General features: G+C 41.7%; 1 protein-coding gene across 1 annotated transcript in view; it reads left to right on the forward strand.

The window, feature by feature from the left end:
- Positions 1-991: 991 nt before the first annotated feature.
- Positions 992-17,650, forward strand: part of PPARG (peroxisome proliferator activated receptor gamma) — a 58,056-nt gene continuing 41,397 nt past the window's right edge. Inside the window, exon 1 of the mRNA XM_071440060.1 lies at positions 992-1,099. The gene's annotated coding sequence lies outside the window, so the exon portion shown is untranslated. The remainder of the gene's footprint in view (positions 1,100-17,650) is intronic.

Here is a 17,650-nt window from a genome sequence, read left to right on the forward strand (position 1 = left end):
ATCTATAAATTGCCTTCAGTATACAAATAATAAAGCAAATGTGGGCTCTCTTTCAAAACTCTTGATGACTAAGAGACATAATGAGGCAAATTTGGGATCCTCTCAACCTTGCAGTGATGTCCAAGGGATCAAGAGTTTTTCAAGATAAACTGTTGTGTCCCGGGGCACCTCGAGTTCCAGGATGACTCTTTAAAGCCTGTTGATCTTATGCCTTTTTTTCCACATCTAACTTCTTTTTTCAAAGCCTCAGAGGCTGAGATAGAGGAGGTGACAGGCTTGTTGGGGCTTGCTGCCTCTGGAGAGGTACCGAGCACAGCCTATACCGCTCGGCTCTGCATTCCTGGCACGGGGGGAAGAGCGCCCAGAGATTATCTCAAGCGAAAAAAAAAAAAAAAAGAAAGAAAAAAGAAACAAAAAAAAGTGAAAAAGAATTTGCTTTACCTCCGTTACTGCTAAGAACCTTGTCAGAAAAGCCTTTACTCCTGTCACAGCAGGACACAGCCTGACGTGAGGCGAGCCAGCCAAAGCAAACCGCGCAGCGCAGAGCGGAGCCGGCTGCAGAATGGCAAGGCAAAAGAGAAAGCAGCCGGCAGGCGGAAAAAGTGAATTTTCAGTTACGGGAGATTACAGGGAGCAGAGATCAAACTCCAGCTGCGCTGCGGGGCCGCGCTCTGCCCTCGGCTACACGCGGCCGATTGCGCTGTGCGGGCCGGGCCGGGCCGGGCCGGGCTGCAGGACGGCCCGAGGGGACAGCGAGGAAGGGCAGCGCCTCCTCCTCCTCCTCATCCTCCTCGTCCTCCTCACTGCCCGCTGCTTCTCCCGTCCCGCTCTTCTTCGCCATCCCCGTGGCTGCCCCCGGTCCCCATCCCTATGCCCATCCCTGTCCGCGTTCCCGTCCCCAGCCCGGCCCGTCCCCGGCCCGGCCCCGCTCGCTGCCAGCCCCGCTCGCCGTGGGCTGGCGGAGGCGGCGCCGGGGGGAGGCGGGCCCTGCCCGGGAGGCCGGGCCGAGCGGGGGAGTTTATCCCGCTGGAAGGGAACGGCTTCTCCCGCTGAGAACTGACAGCGCCAGCTCCGTGCGGCTGCGGGGACCGGCCCCGAGGTGAGGGGCGGCGCGGGCAGCGCGGGGCTGAGGGCACCGCGGCTGTGAGGGCACCGCGGTCTATGAGGGCACCGCGGGCTGTGCGGGCAGGGCCGCCGGGGCTGCGGGGCTGCGGGGGCTCGGGGCGGGCAGGGCACGGAGCCCGGGGCCGCCGGGGATGCTCGGTGTGCCGGCCGGCCGGGCGGGCCGGGCCCCTTGGAGCGGGCAGAGCGGAGCGCTGGCGGAGCCCGGGCGGGATGCGGTGCCCGGAGCGCCCCGGCCGCGCTCCAGGCGCTCTCCCGGCGCTCCGGCCGGGGCAGCCCGGGCGCTGTGTCCATGGTGCTGCAGCGGATGGTCGGGGCCGCCCCGCTGAGGTGAGGCTGTGATGGGCAGGATGGATGGATGGATGCATGGATGGATGGATGGATGGAGTGATGGATGGATGGACCCGCTGCGCGCCCTCCATCCCTGCTGCCCGTGGGGGAAGCACCGCCAGGGCACTGCTGGGCTCACCTGGCTGCTCTCGTAATGAATGAACAGCTCGTTTCTCTTTTTTTTTTTTTTTTTCTTTCCTTCAATTTCCCAATCGCAGAAAGTCGGGGAGCCTCTCACAGCCTGCAACAACTGAGATGCTATGTTGAAATATATTGTGTCTTGATGGCATGCCTCAGGTTCGCAGGAGCGTTTTGTAATCTTCCTGGTGTCATTTCTCCCCAGGGTATTCTGCAGCTAGAGAGTGCAAGTTCCTGTGGTGTTGTAACTTTGTGGCCCTGTGTACGCACGACAATACTATGCTGACTTCACAGGGATGCCTTATTAATATCAGTGATGTAAGGCTGCTATTTACTGTGATCAAAAGCTGGGGGAATTATCAATTTCTGGATGTCCTGTGGAGTTTAGGTTCCTTTAAATCAGATGGATCAGTTTTAATTCTCCTTGAAATAACCAGGGGTTTGAGTTGGATTTGTGGCTTGCTGCCCCATCTGTGAACAAGCTTTTGCTGTAGAACACTGTTACAATGTTCCATTTTAAAATATCTATTTTCTGGTAGCAATTAGCCTATCATTTAATAAGTAATTTACCTTTTAAAAGGTTACTATGATTTGTTACTAGTTAACCAAAAATTCCCAGTGTACACCAAGCAATTGTGACATATGATACTGAGTGCTCTGCTTTGAAAAGAAGTTTCACATGGTGTGCTCCCGTTAATATCAGAATTTGGTGCTTCAAGTGATGTGTTTGACATCATTATTCACTTTGGCTGTCACAAAAAAAAAAAAAAAAATTGCTGCAAAAATTGCTCAGAGATTTAATTATGAGATTACAAGAAATCACTCCTAGCAGTGTGTTAAGGCATGTGGCACAATATAAGCATGGGCTTGTCAAGGGGAGAGAAAGCTGAAAAAAATAGTTGGCACTGACTTTGAATGATAACCAATCAGAAATATAATATAAAGGTATTTTTACACAGACAGCTTTTGAATTTGCATGTTTTTAGGCATCAGTTTTGTAAAATATCTCACTGACTTGTAGTGGTTCAGAGATTCTGTGCTTCTAAACAGCCTTCAGATGGTCTGTGTTTCTTAGAAATGCCAAATTCCTGGATAATACAATGTATTTAACATCAGCATTCAACGAAACATCCATTATAATACAGAATATACAACTAATATTTTTCCAGATATGAATTTGAGTTTCACGTAACGGATCTGAAGCGAAGGCGGTGAAATATTAGAATTTAATTGAAGGATATCGAAGCTATGCCTTTTAACCTTCCTTGTGGCACTGATAAATGCACCCCTTATCAACAGTGCTTCTGAATCTGACTCTTTTGTGGACTTTTTTAAATAACCAGAAGTCCATTTCTAAGTCAATAAAAGAAGTTTAGGCACTGTTTCAATCACTTTTAGTGTAATTTCCTCCTTATAGCAATGGCTAATAAAATGAATTTTGAAAACGATTTTATTGTAAGAACAAGAAAAGTTTAAAAGTGGAATGAAAACTCTGTCTTGTACAAAGCCGGACCAAATAATGCAAAGTGAAATTAATACTTTTTTTCAACTTGATTGGTGAGGCCCTCTTCAGGTATTTTTTAAATATAATCTGCTCAGAGTGGAGTTGAAGATCTTTCCTTGCCCTTTTTAGTAGCCTAATTGTGAATCACTGATTGTGTGTGTTTGATATTCAGAATCTGAGTTTCTTTTACAAGCTTCTTCACGAGGATTGTTCCCATGTCCTTCTCTGTCACGCAGTAAAAGTTTCCAGTGCAGTTACTCAAGAGGAATCATCCTACAATTACAAATTCTCCATGAGACTTTTAAGTCATGGCTCCAACACTTTCCATTAGTTATTGCTACTGGTTTCATTTTTTAATCACTAATAGGTTTGTTAAATCCAGCATGATATTAGGTGCTAAGTGCTAATTATTTCACTCTGTATTTCCATAATGGTGTCTAGTTTGTAACAGCATTTAACAGCAGGATCTGGTTTTCAGGTACTTTATGCCAGATGCTCTTTGTGTGTCAGGTCACTTTTTGTGAACTAAAAGAGGAAGAGTTAGAAACAATCCAAAGCAAGAGAGCATTGATGCACTCAGTCCTACTCCTCGCACCTCAGACAGAACTTGGGGGTTCCCAATAGCAGGACAAGTTAAAGGAGCTAATTTACAATTTAAAGGACTCCATTTACTCGGGGAAAAATCTCCTCCTTCCCCCTGTCTTTTTCCCTCTGGAGGCTTTTCCAAGGCAGAATGAAAAATGGAAAAGCTGTAAGATTTGTCTTTGGATTCTCAGGAATATGAAACATCAGTTGATTCCTACATTAAATAATAAACTTTTTCTATTTCTTTTGTCTCTTCCCCCTTCCACTTTTTATTTTCCACAAAGGGAAGAGCCCAGGGAGTTTTTTCCAGCTGTGCTTTGTTTTAAATGTAGGGTAGTCCACCTTTTTCCAGTGGTGCTGCTCTCAGGTACCAGGGACAATGTAGAAAATGCAGATGCTAAGCAAATTATCACCCTGGTACTCAACCCTGTGGTGAGTGGGCTTGGGATACTCCCAGGTCTTGCAGGTAAAAGGAAATAGGAAGGAGAAAATCAATGTGGCAGCCATAGGAAACATTAAGTTTCTACTTCAGCATCAGCTCCTCTGCTGCAGCCTGCGCTTCCCTCTTCCTCCTGCTACAAAGTTGTCAGCTCCTCTCACACCGCAGGGCAAATGATAATAAATCTGTCGTGGAGTTTTGCTCTTGAAATTTAGAGGGGGAAAAAAAAAAAATGAAGCAAGGCCTATTCTGCAGTCTTCCTATCCAGAAACTTTCGCAGAACTGAAGTCAATTTGATGATGTTCACATTTTTCTCCCACTCCACCCACACCTTCCATTATATTATTTGGCCTGTTTGCCCTCTCATAAACCACTCTATAGAACTGAACTAAACAATGACATCATTCCCCAATTAAAATTCGTGATACATGAACTATATAGATATTTTTAATTACCTGTGTTGCAGTAGTACCGAGCAGCCTAGTCAAGACTGGGGCCATCTTCTTACTCAAATGAAATAATTGAATAATTGCCCCTGTCCTCAATACTGTGTGATCTGGGACGTGAGAATGCAAAGAATTCCCCATTTGCAATGGAGAAACAATGCAGGAGTGAGACTGAGGCAAAAAATGAAATTTAAAATTTCAGTGTGTACATTTATACTCGCAAGAGTAAATGATGCTGACAATGGTAGGAGATTCTAATCAGCATTATGACAGAAAAAGTTAAGGGTTTGTGGAATAAATCTCCAAATTTGCAGCAAAAAAACCACCTCAACTTGTAAGCAGTATCCTCTTTTCTTTACTTGGCAGTTTTTAAGCTTTCCTTGGAGACAGGGGAATATCCCCCTTTGACAGGGAGGAGAAGGAAGCAGCTCCAGAGGCAGGCTGTGAATTTCTGGAATGGACTAGCAGGAGATGCTCTGTGGACTTGCATCAGCCACCCCCTTTCCTCATGACTAAGCAGATCTCCTCCATGCCATGCAGGCTGCACATTCAGGACAAAGTCTATGAATTCAAGTCTCTGAATCCCAAAGTCTACTCTGCTGGTTGATAATTAGCAATTTACAAAACACAAAACTGCCGCAGCTCTGGGGATGTACATCCAGCACTGCCTGGGGTGAACATCCCTGTGGGGTTCTGGACATGCTTAGAGGGGATGTGTGTGTGTAGGGAAGGGATTAACCCTGTGTTAGCAATGGCTTCCTGCTAATCTCAGCAGTGCTGAAAGGCTCTGTGTAATTTCTGATAACCCAGGATAATAAATATTAGGTAATATCCCAACAGAAAATACACAGAACACTCCACGCCAGCAAAGAAACTTCTTGGTTTCGTGGGAGATGCATAGAATCTAAAAAATGGATCAAAATCCCAGCTTCCTTGAGGCCAGTGGTGGATGTGCTGTCTCAGAAGGATCAGGTTTGCAGTGATAAAAGTTCAGTCCTCAGTTCAGTTTGCTCCCTTGCAATTACTGCTGGATTCCTGCGTGGCTGTGGGTTTAGCATGCTCAAAATTGAGGCTCCGGCTCTAAAGGAATTACTGCTTGCCCTGTGAGACTAAATGCCTGAAATTAAATAACCATGAGTATGTATTATAGCCTAAGTCCTACATATTTTTCTTTAAAACTTGTGAGAAATGCCAGTGGAACAGGAGGAGTAGATTCATCTGCCTTTTATGTGATCCATTTCTTAACATATTTCAGCTCCAAATGAAACACCAACATTTTGGTGCAGACTTTGCAGTTGGTGTTAGTTTATTCTAGGCTTCAAATTAGGCATGGATTCTCCTTTTGGTCTTCTCACAGCTATTATTATGCCATTGTAAAAGAGTCTGCTTCGTACTGCTTTACGGGCTGCTGGAATTTCATGGGCTCCATGGGGATTGATGTCTTTCCTCTTTATCACAGATCAGATTGGGACATATTTTAGATTCCCTTTTGCCAGAATCCCAGAATTTTTTATAGACCTCCAGTTCCAACTCCTCTAACTCACCTGTGTGTATAAAATCCAAAATACGTGATTTGCATCAGTCGTTATTTCAGCTGTATGGAGTATTTATAGGATAAGGCAGAGCAGTAGAAGTTTTCTTCTCGCATCTTGTGTTTCCCTCTGAGTTTCAGCATTTACAGATCAGATTGGGACATGTTTTAGATTCCCTTTTGCCAGAATCCCAGAATTTTTTAGACCTCCTGCTCCAACTCCTCTAACTCACCTGTGTGTATAAAATCTGAAATATGTGATTTGCATCAGTCATACTTTCAGCTGTATGGAGTATTTATAGGATAGGGCAGAGCAGTGGAAGTTTTCTTCTTGCATCTCGTGTTTCCCTCCGAGTTTCAGCATTTACAGATCAGATTGGGACATATTTTAGATTCCCTTTTGCCAGAATCCCAGAATTTTTTAGACCTCCTGCTCCAACTCCTCTAACTCACCTGTGTGTATAAAATCCAAAATATGTGATTTGCATCAGTCATACTTTCAGCTGTATGGAGTATTTATAGGATTAGGCAGAGCAGTGAAGTTTTCTTCTTGCATCTCGTGTTTCCCTCCGAGTTTCAGCATTTACAGATCAGATTGGGACATATTTTAGATTCCCTCCTACCAGAATCCCAGAATTTTTACAGACCTCCTGCTCCAATTCCTCTAACTCACCTGTGTGTATAAAATCTGAAATATGTGATTTGCATCAGTCATACTTTCAGCTGTATGGAATATTTAGAGGATAAAAGGCAGAGCAGTGGAAGTTTTCCTCTTGCATCTCGTGTTTCCCTCTGAGTTTCAGCATTTACTCTGCAGAGAATTTCATATTTGCACAGAGCAGTCCTGCCCAGAGTTATGATCTCGTCTTAAACTTTTTACACAATACGTGATTACAGCGCGTTGCATAAAATGGGATTTTTTTATGTTATAATATTGCATGAGAAGTCCATAGTACTTGTGTGTTTGTTTAGATTTATTGAACAGAGAGTTGTGTAACTGCTGTTAGTATTTGTGGCCGTGTAGCAGCAATTCTGAAGTTTGAGAGGCTTTGAACTCAGGTGCCATCTGTGTACAAACAGACTGAGGAACATTTTCACTCCCTGTGCTGGGGGAGTGTTTGAATATTGCTGTGAGCTCACCCATGGTGCTGTGAGAGAGATGTCAGCCTACCAAAAGACTCAGATTGTTCCACCAAAAAAAAGAACTATGGAAAGAAAAATGTTAATTACAGGCTTTAACACTCACACCAAGATCTTCTAGAAGGGGTGGTCAGAAAAACAGGTTTTACTACCTGGACCTGGTGCTTTGTGGTGCTATCTAATACGGGGGCTTGTGGAAAAATGCAGCCACTTCTATTTACTGCCTTTCATAATGTACATATTTCCTCCTGATAGGTTTAGGTCCTGACTTTTTATGTCTACAGTAAATAAAACTGAGAGTTTATCCTGCCATCTCGAATGTGTTTTCCTTGGAGTTGCTGTTCCCTACAGTGGTATTTCAGTATTTCAGCTACAGTATTTTATGCTGAATCTCAGTTTTTAAGCTTCATGGAAGCATGTTATTATGTGGGACATTGCTAGATTGATTTTGAATCCTACCTATGAATGTAAAAAAAACCAAGAAACCCAAATTTTATTTTCAGTTACACCCAGAGAAATCTATAGATAAGCAAGTACAGAAGTACATGAGGGCAAAAGGTTGCTTTATTAACTCAGAGTTTATCTGTATTCTCTCAACTTATTCAGGATCATATTCAGGGAGAAATTTTGAAGAGGATGCAGCAGAGGGTCTCATTCCCTTCAGGATTAGGAAAAAATATAATATTTATTTGCTTTCTAGCAGTCATTATGTCTAAAACAAAATTCTTACACTGAATTAACGATGAATGCTCCCCTGAAGTTAACCAGTGCTAGGGGATGGATTTATTTCATGGAGTCACTAAAGTTCTGCAAGGCTTTCACTGTTTTTCTTTCCTGTTGTCACTCCCAGATGCCAACATTTGCACTTAAACTGCATTTCTGAGATGCCTTGTTTGTACATCAGGGCATGATAGCGTGTTTGAGGTTTGAAATTATTGGGAATACGAAGAAAAACAGGCAAGTGTTTTATTTCTTTTAAATACCCCATGGTATTGGCAATATAAATGAAGTTTTACAAATGGGTGGATATTTGGGGGGTACTCATATGGAGGTGCAGACTTTTTGATTTTGTCCTAGAACAGGATTAGAGAATGTGGAAACAAAAGTTCTGCAAATGTGCTTTCACTTTCAGAATTTCCAGCTGTTGCTGAAGCTGGTTTGAGATGATAAACAAGATGAAACTTTAAGCCTTATTTCAAACAAAAGGATTTCACATTAAATCAGCTCTCTGAATGAAATAAGCACCGTTTAAAAGGTTTCTTTTCCTGCATTTGGTTTAGATGGTTTTGCATTTACATTACAGCTATTGCCAGAATTGCTGAATTGGCCTGGAGTGGATTCTTTAGTAAAGATCTCATCTAAATAGGAGTTGTTCATTTGACTACAGAAAACAATTCTCCAAATTGCTGCTACAAAAGTTTCAGGTCTTGAATTTACAATAGGCAAAAAGCAAATATTCAAGGATTCCATTGAAAGGCTCAGGGTTTTTTACCGATGGTTTCAATGTATTTTTCATTAGTAAGGCAAGGCAAAATAATTTTTTAAAATCTGATGGAAGCTCAATAAGTCGTTCCTACCTTGCTTCTTTGGGTTATTATTGTTGCTGCTGTTATTAGTATTATTGCTATATTTAATAAATGCTACTGGAAGCAAATGCCAGCCCTGCTTTGCCAGCTTTTGGAGCATAATTTGTGAGGTGAGCTTGCCAGTTGTCTCAAACTGGAATTGTTTTTGTCACACAGAACATTAGGCCATGATGAACAGGAAACTCAAGAGGGTTCCTTGCACAGCTTCCTTTGGGCACTGCCCAGATTTTGTTCCCTGACCCTCGTGTGGCCAACTTCAGCAGGATATTTGTGTCCCCAAAATCTGCTTCAGTGTCAGGCTTTTAGCAGGGATCCCAGCCCTTGGGTAAAACCCACACTTGAAATCCTTGCACTGCTCCAGCTTTTCAGACAGGGTAACACATCAGGTTATGCAAGCTGCATTCTGACACAGGTAATGACATTTGAGGAATTATTTTCTTAGATCAGGATTACTGATTTATTAAGAAATAGTGATTACAGCACAGCTGGCGTGGGCAGGAACTCTTGACAGTGCTTGAAGTACTGGGAAACCCTTCAGCACCAAGAACCCACTTTTCCTACAGCAGAGATATTTTCTCCTAGACATCTTCTCGAAAAAATTTTGGCAATGAAAATCATAATCCAAAAATAGAATATTCAAGATCCACATGCTTCATTTATATAAAAAACCCACTTAGCAGGGGAATGTCAGAGTGCACAGCAGCAGGTCCCATGATGAAATGAGCCTATCACTGTTTTCATTGGTATCTGTCAATTTTTTCATGAGTCACAGTTTTCTTGAGAAGGGCATTTTTTATGCAAGGCAAGAGTTGCACACAGCACAGCAGCTGTGCTGTACACTGTGAGCTGTACACAACCTGCTGTTTCATCCTTCATGATGTAACACTGAGGATGTGGAAGTCATGTGCACTTCTTGCCATTCTTCATTTTGGTGCCAATTTCGAGTGGGTGAGAGATCAGACAAAAGCCCAGAAAACTGCTCTGTATTTTCTCCATTCTGCTTCTAAAAGATGACAATATCACCAGTGCCCTCTTCTTTTCTAATATTCATAAAACAGAATTCATGCAGAATAGGTGGAGTAATGGGTGATGTTAAGATTGGCTCTGGCTTTTTTAATCTTGTGAAATAGCAAGATTATCTTTAATCTTAATGGAGGCTACTGGTGTGCAGTGTGATTAGATTAATTGCAGTGGTGGATTAGGGCAGGGATTGAAGGCCAGTGTGGGACTTTGGAGGCCCAGCAGAACAGGGAGTTGGGAAAATGGGAAGAAGCTGTCCACAGTGAATATCAGGAAAGGAAGTTAATTAATTAATTAATTAAAGGAAATTTCAAAGGAAGGCAGTGGGCAGATTAGCTATGCCTGCTGGATTTCTGTATTTATTTAGCCCTTTTTTATTTTTGCCAATGAAAAGTATTTAAAAATGGGGCAATTCTTTAAAAAAATACAGATGTTTGAATTTCTTTCTCAAAGCCTAAAGTTTATTGTTGGAACCTTCTTGATTTTGAATTCTTCTCTCTGGTCTCTTATGAGATTTTCAGCTTTTCTTGGTTTAAGATATGCTGACAATGCCATAACGTGGTCTTTCACTGTATTTTGGCATCCTTGCTCATTGTTCTTTTTCTGCCCAAGTTTGCTCTGTTTTTTAAATCTAGCCTCACTTACGACTCCTCTGAGAACAGGAACTGTCTGATCTGCTAACAACAAGTGACAGCTTTCCTGTCACTGGGGACAGCAGGGCAGGCAGGGAGCGGTGCTGCACTCGAGGTGAGTTCAGAATAACAATAACTCGTCCCTAGCCCCGATTTTCTGTGCTGAGCCTCTGCTGTGCCTCTGACGCAGGCTGGGCAGCAGATTCCTGTCTCCTCCCCAGCAACAGGAAGGCACAGCATACAAACCATGTGGCAATTTGGAGTTTCTGCTCCAGCTTGACCCTTAGACACGAGGGTGACTCTTGTGCTGGCGCTGGTGAAAGAGCTGGACTGGGCATCTCCACGGAACGGCAGAGTTTTCATCTGAATTTTTTTTAAAAAATTTAAACATTTTAAATTTTTGTTTTAATTTAAAAAAAAATCATTTGAATTTAAAAAAAAACACAAACCCACAACAAATTGCTAGGTGTGAAAACAGCAGGATTGTCTCTCTCTTTTCTCCCCAAAGTTTTGAAGGGAGGAATAAAGGGAGGAACAGGGCTGAGGTGAACAAAGGAAGAGAAAGTAGAGAGGGCCTTTAATTGTCCTGGAAGGCAAGCAGGAAAAAGCAAGGAGGAAGAAGGACTTGATGCAGGCATGGTTGCCACTTTCCTGACAATTACTCCAGGAAAGGCTGATGAATGTAGTAATTATACCTGGCAGTGACTCTGTGAAATGAAGGGATTCTCTGGAGTTCAAAACAGCCAGAGTGATAGAGCACTCATTTAGCTATGAATATGGAAATGAAATAAATGAAATAAAGACAATGTAGGCTAAGTGCTAAATAGCACTGCTGTCTACTTCCAGGGTGTCATTTAAACAGAGAAAAACATCCTCTGAGTAAGAATTCCTGAAATTAAATCAGAGAAAAAAAATGGGAAATATGCTGCAGAAGGGAGGGCGGCAGTGGGAAGAGATACTGACAGAACCCACAGGATTTTCCTCCCTTCATCTTCTAAAAGCCATTCTTCAGAACAGGTTCCCTTGTTGCCTTTGGTGCTGAGCAGCAAATCTGGTGAAAAGAGAGTTTTCCTCTACATCCATGGAGAATGTGGATTATCCTAAAAGCTGGGGGTGATTTTGAGGTGCCAGTATGTAATAATAATGTGATTATTAGGAATGATATGAATAATTATAAATATGAATACTTAAAACTGATTTCCAGTTTGCAGCAGTATTACCATTCTTGTGTTGTGGAGTCTTGAAGCAGCAAAATATCTCCTGTGCTTTTATGAGACACAAAGATGGATGGGTAAATGCCTCTGTTGGATGGCAGCTACAGGAATTTGATCATTATCAAGAATGGAACTTGTATTTTAGAGTTTTCCATCTGTACAGGGGTTTCTGCACAGATATTTCACTGAAATGAACTGCAGATTTTGGAAAAAGAGGTCAGTGCCTTTCTTAGCGCTCAGTGAAGTGGTGTACAAGAGAAAAGCACCTCAGGTGAGATTGAGGAGAGCCCTGTTCATGTTCAGCTGGGGCTGAGGCTCCAGAGTGCTGAGAACCCCCCAGGTACTCCCAGCAGAGCTGGGGGCACAGGTAGGAGCAAAGCTGCTCCACAGTTAAATCAATAACTGAGTGCATTTGAGGGGAACCAAACAAAACCCAAAGCAATGACGTTCCCCAGTCCCACTGGACACAGAGCCTTGGAAATCAGAGAGTGCTGGATTTGGGCACAGCTGCAGGAGTGAGGGTTCAAGGGATGCATTCTGGAACTGTCCCTGCTCCAGTTCTAGCCCAGCTAATTAAGAACCCCTCAATCACTGCCCTGACATCATTAGGAGCCAGCAGGGGCCGTGGACCATTTGCATGAGGCCATTTACAAATTACCAAGTTTGCTAAAGGGACAAGCATGGCCAGAGGGAGAGCCCTGGTGCCCTCCAGTTTATGGACAGGGAATCAGCTGAAACCTCCCAGAGCTGACAGCATTTCTTTTTAAGATTCTTCCTGCCCTCAGAGCAAGATGAGCTGGGCCTAAAATCTACTCCTAGATTTTTAGCTCTAAAAGAAGAGTGATTTTTATTGTGGAGATCTTCCTAAGAGAGCTTGTGGCACCCAAGACACAAATTTCATGTTTGGTAAACTAGAGGTCAGAGTTTCATTAAAAGAAAAATCTCTGCAGAGATTTTAGTCTGTGTTGCCCATTTATTTGGCTGCCATGTAAATAAATCAAAGAAATAAAGCCCAGAATCTTTTCAATTACTCCAATTTTTTTCTCACCCCTGGCGAAACAAATTACAGGAGTTTGTGGTGTGAATAAAGAGCAATAATTTGAGCTCGACTTGTAAAAAAATATAAATCAAAAAATCCAAATGAAGAATTAAAAAAAAATACACATAGGCAACTAAAAAATACACATAGGCTCAATAATTTGAGCTCGACTTGTAAAAAAATATAAATCAAAACATCCAAATGAAGAATTCAAAAAAATACACATAGGCAACTAAGGGAATTTACTTTACTGCTGAAAGAACTCTTTGGATATGGGCAGAGCCACACTTTTTAACAGCCACAATAATTCCCACATTATTCCTTTTATGTCTCCTTCTGTGTTACTCTTAGTCCTATTACAAACCATTGAAGTTGGAAAATTTTGATATTAACACCCCAGATATCCATTTTTATGTTTTATTTTCCATTTGAGCTTAAGTTAATACAAAAATTTCTTCTATTTATTCATCTGTCCTGAGCAGATCTTAGTGCAATACTTGTATATGACACAGTCACTGCTCTGAAAAAATAATTTGAGTTTTTTATTGTCCTCCTGTCTGTTCCAAGAGCCAGAGACAACATTGTAACTCACCTGTAAAGAATATATTACAAACTGTTTGCTCTGAAAATTCCTCCTGGCTCCAGTGAAAGCGCAGAGGGCAAACAAAGTTCTGAAATGTGTGCACAAGGTGTGAGACAAGGGGGTTAGGCCTGGCTTTAACTCCTGGTTCTGGTCCTCCAGGGCAGCCTAAGCTCTGCTCACCATCTCCTGCCCTCAGTGGGATTGCAAAGGACCACGTTGGCTGATTTGCCCCAAATAAACCATGGAACTTTAATTTTGTGGTAATTCAATAGACAGCATTTCACACAGAAGTGTAAAATCTAAAAGATTAATGTGTATTTTAACACCTGGAAATTTGAGAGCTAAAATATTTGACAGTGTTGGCACTGTTTTAAATGTCATTTTTGCCTTAAAAGTTTATAAATATTTTAAGTGTTAAATTCTTTCAGCTCTGTGATCATTGATTGAATTAAAGGAGGTGAAATTATCATGTTTTGTTGAGACTTAAAAAGAAATGTCAAGAACCTTGTATGGGTAATTAAACAGTGAAGCATTCAAGAAGAAATACAAAATAAGGTATAAGATTTTTCAAAAGAATGAGACATTTACTTCATAATAAAAATTGGGCAATTCAGAGACTCAAAGCACAATTTCAGAACAAAATTTTAATATTTTACCTTCAAATAATTGACTGGCAACCTCAGAAACAGCACAGAGAGGAGGAAGCTGTTTCCCTTTGTGAGGGCATTGTCTTGAATGGGGAAAGCATTTATTTCTATATAAAAAGCATTTATTTCTATAGGAAAAACACCCCAGCACTCCTCAAGCCCTTTAGTTATTCTTAACTAAAGAGGAATTTTGAAAGGAATTTTTTAGATACAAAACTTGTCATTTTTTACCTCACTAAACTGAAAGAGGGGGGATTCTGGTTGGGTGTTAGAGGGAAATTCAGAATTAGGAGAGTGGGGAGGCCCTGGCACAGGGAAGCTCCATCCCTGGCAGTGCCCAAGGCCAGGCTGGGCAGGAATTGGATCCTCCTGGGACAGAAGAAGGTCCCTGCCCATGGCTGGGGTGGGGCTGGGGATTTTTGAGGTCCCTGATGCCACCCCAAACCCCCCTGGGATGCTGTGAGGCCATCACCCCCTCCTTACTGTGCCGAGGCAGCAGCACAACCACGGCCACTCCCAACCACAGGAGCAATCCAGAAATGCGGAGTTCTGGCAGATATTTTCCTCTTTTCTCAACCTTTAAGGCACATATTTCAACTTCTCTCCATCCACCTTGGAAAACCTGAGCTGAAATGGGAATTAAACCATAGGAATGGATATCTGGTGTGTTAATATCAAATCAAAATGTTCACATTTACTTAAGCTAAAATGGGAAATAAACCATAAAAATGGATATCTGGTGTGTTAATAGCAAATCGAAATTTTCATATTTACTTAAGCTAAAATGGGAAATAAACCATTAAAATGGATAGCTGGTATGTTAATAGCAAATCAAAAGTTTCATATTTACTTAAGCTAAAATGGGAAATAAACCATAAAAATGGATATCTGGTGTGTTAATAGCAAATCAAAATTTTTGTATTTACCTGAGCTGAAGTGGAAATGAAACCAGAAAAATGGGTTTAATCAATAATATCTGGTGTGGTAATATCAAATCAAAATTTTCATATTTACTTAAACTAAAATGGGAAATGAAACCATAAAAATGGGTTTAATCAATAATATCTGGGGTGTTAATATCAAATCAAAATTTTCCAACTTCGATGGTTTGTAATAGGACTAAGAGCAACACAGAAAGAGAAATAAAGGGAATAATGTGGGAATTATTAAAAATTATGTTAAAAAGTGTGGCTCTGCCTATATCCAAAGAGTTCTTTCAGCAGTAGAACCAATTCCATTAGTTTCCTATGGTTATTTTTTTTTTTTTAATTCTTCATTTGGATTCTTGGAATTCTTCATTTTGGAATTCTTCATTTGGATTTTTGAAATTCTTCATTTTGGAATTCTTCATTTGGATTTTTATTTTTTTATTTCTTTTTTAACTGGTTGAGCTCAAATGGTTACTCTTCCAGTGGTGACACCAACAATGATTTCAGCCCTTTTTGTTCAAACTCCTCTACATTTTTAGTCAGTTCTGGCTGAAAAAAGCCAAGAGTTTCTAAAAGCCTCGGGATGAAGAGAAAGAGCCCAACAAAGACATGATAGAAGTGAATATTTTTAGCTTATTTTCTTTACAATGACATTGTCAACTGAAATGTTATTTTTTAATGGGCATTATATGAATCAATCTGTTAAACAAATATTGGTGTTTTAGGATGCATTCCAAAATTTGAAGTATTCTGCATACGTTTGGGATCTGCTGGCAGCTTCTGGAGCCACTGAAATCTGGGACTTCCTACAAGTTCCTCACTTCAGAATGTGGCTGGATCTGAGTATTCACTACAGGGAACTGGAAGCACCAGAAATCCCACAGGGAAACATTTCCCTTTTGGTAAATCAATCATGGCTCCCAGAGCAGAAGGCCCAGAAAGGCATCTAAACATTTCCACTTTAGTCTCAACTACTTTGTCCATCTTTTGAATTTCCTTCCTCTGTGTCTGAACCACGAGCTGTTATTGAAAAATTGTGTCAAATCATCAATTCATAGAGCCTGAAACTTTTCCAAGAGAATAAAAAAGCAGTTTGTGGCCTCTGGGAGAGTAAATTCCAGGGTTAATTTATAACTAAAGCAAATGTATCTATAAAAAGAAGAAAAGCTCCATAAGAAATATGTTAACAAATGACAAGAAAAAAGAGGCTTGATAAAAGATATCAGGACTTGTTTGGCACCAGTGATTTTATGACTGAGGAATTCAATTATAGGTGTGTTGGGAGTAGCAAATCACAATCCTTTAAATTACTAATGGGAGACAAAGCTCTTTATCATGGCCTGAATGTGCTCACATGAAATGTTCAGTCCTGCCCTCTGTAAATAAACTTTTAGTGCCTGCACTGTGCATCTGCACCAGCCCTGTGTCACCACCGTAAAACAGATACCCCAGTCTGTTGAGTCACTCCTCAAACACTGCTGGAGCAGGAATGATGTTATCCATGGCATTCCTTCCTGTAACATGGGCTGTTCAGCTGGCCCTTTTTCCTGCTGTATTATAGTTATTATAATTATTATTATTATTTTTCTGGAGTGCTGCTGGGTTTGTTGGCAGCAGAGCTCGGGCTGTGTGACCCCAGGGCTCCCAGCGATAGGCAGTGAATGCTATCGGCGGGGATTTGTTTGCTCTCTTGTTGGACACATGAGTGTCACAGAGCTCTTGGGCTGCTGATGCAGATAATGACTTTGGACTTGCCCAGGAGAGGCAGATTAGGCCGGGATCAATTGCAGATTAAGCCCTGCCTAGAGCCTGACACCATGGGAAGGCCGTCTGCTGCCTGCTGTGGGAGCAGTGAACCCGTATCAGCCCTGCAAGGAGGAAGGGCTGCTGCTGGAAATGCAAATTTCCCTGCTGGGGAGATCCCCCTGCTCCCAGCTGGGGCAGGGAGGTGCAGAGAGCTCCTCCTGAGCCTTCCAGGGCTGCAGACTCGGAAACTCGTAAAGGTGGCGGGGCTGGTTTGAGGCTCCTTTGAGTCTTTGTGGGGCTTTGTTGGTTTTGTCATTGCCATGACCTCCTAACCCTCCCTTTCTGCTGGGCCATCCTTGCACGAATGTTTTATGCTCACCCCAACCTATGAAGCCAGCCAGTTATACAAGAAGTAATAGTAACAAAAATAGGAAAAGTAACAAAAAGTAATTCACTTTATTTCATCATCGCTTTCTTTTCTTCTTTTGGCATCTCTATAGCTGACAAAAAAATGTTGTTTGCCTAGCAAAGGTTCAATGCATAAAGCTTCACCCTGAATATCCAAAAAGCAAAACATGTACTTCTTTTTGTGTTGACACTTCTTTTTGGTTGTCTCTTTATTGGCCAATGGATTTTAATTTTAGGGAGAAAATTATTCTCTCCTAAATAAGAACTTATTAACAGTTGTTGGTTTTTACCATCTTGAGCGTTTGAAAAATTTTAAAATATAAGCAACATCATTCAACTTCTAGTTATTTAACTAATTGTATTTGTTGGTTCCATTGACATAGAGGCAGAAAGACTAAGAAGTGTTGAAGTACCCCCATCTTAAACTATTAAAAATGTTTATTATACATAATATATAATAAGTTTGTAACCACTGTGATTGCTAGCTGGTAATCAGCCCATAGCACTAAGGATTAATTTTACAACCTCCTGCTTTTAGATCAGGTTCATGAAATCCCATGGAAGTGTGTGGATTTCTGACACAGAATCTCTGTTGTGAAGAGGAAAAAGCA

This window comes from Agelaius tricolor, unplaced genomic scaffold (assembly GCF_023055355.1).
Source record: "Agelaius tricolor isolate 1412-34295 unplaced genomic scaffold, bAgeTri1.0.p SCAF_14, whole genome shotgun sequence".
Classification (NCBI taxonomy): Eukaryota; Metazoa; Chordata; class Aves; order Passeriformes; family Icteridae; genus Agelaius; species Agelaius tricolor.